A 1,096-nucleotide genomic window follows, 5' to 3' on the forward strand; every position below is an offset into this window, starting at 1 on the left:
AACAATACCAGGAAATTAAGACTGAAGTTTTCTACAGGATGGTGTCCTTCACTACAAACACGAGGGTTGAAGGGCAACCTTCTGATTGGTCAAAGTGTTGAATCTAAACCTAAAAGTTCAGGAATATCTCAGAGTATCAGAGATATAAGCTAAAGCTGTTTTTCTACACACAGACGAGCAGAAAACCCCCCAAATAAACCAAAAACAGGTCTATTTTCAAGTCAAGTTTGAACGACAAGCAGGCAGTAAATGTAAAACAAACTGTATCATCACAGCGTGTGCACTTAGTCATCTCATGGAGAATAATTAGTAAGCTGCTGATAAAAAAAAAAATACAAACAGTACATATTTTCCTTTGAATTTCTATTTTACATGCAATGAAAGCTGTTTTCCAGACTGGTTGCTTTCAACATCGTCATTTAAAAAGTCCTTCAAACCAGAAATATTAAAGGGAAGCCTAAAACAGTATAAACAGCAGCACTGGGTCGTCTCCGATGGTGCAGACCTTAGTGCTTAACAGCATCAAAGAACCTGAGAAGGCTGGAAAATTCAGTGAAGAATTCAGAGAAGTGTTTAGTAGAAATATTTTAAACTTATCCTCTGCAGGGATATGTTGTCCATAAAGTACCAGGATCCTAAAAAGATACTTTTCTGTAGGAAAATAGCTGTAGTAAACAACAATATTAGGGAAGCTAGTTGTATAAATAGTGTTTTTGTGTTTATTTGGAATCATTATAGCATATTGGGACACATACACACATAAAAAGTTGTTTCACTATATTAGAATAAAGTTGAGTTTATTGCAGTGATTCAATAGAAAAGGTGAAACTGATTTATTTATTTATTCATTGCACCTTTACCTTCCAGTTTTTCCTTCCACTTAATTTTAATAAAATACATGAAGCATTCTGGAAAGGTTGCAAATGACTAAGTCATCCCCATAAAGTAACCATGAAAAAAACAAAAACAATTTCGGACTAAAATTTTCTCTTTAAATTATTTGAGAAACAGACTTTTAAGGTTCAATTAGCTGTAATATATATATATATATATATATATATATATATATATATATATATATATATATATATATATA

This window comes from Cyprinodon variegatus, unplaced genomic scaffold, assembly GCF_000732505.1.
Source record: "Cyprinodon variegatus isolate N-32 unplaced genomic scaffold, C_variegatus-1.0 Scaffold655, whole genome shotgun sequence".
In the NCBI taxonomy this organism is placed as follows: domain Eukaryota; kingdom Metazoa; phylum Chordata; class Actinopteri; order Cyprinodontiformes; family Cyprinodontidae; genus Cyprinodon; species Cyprinodon variegatus.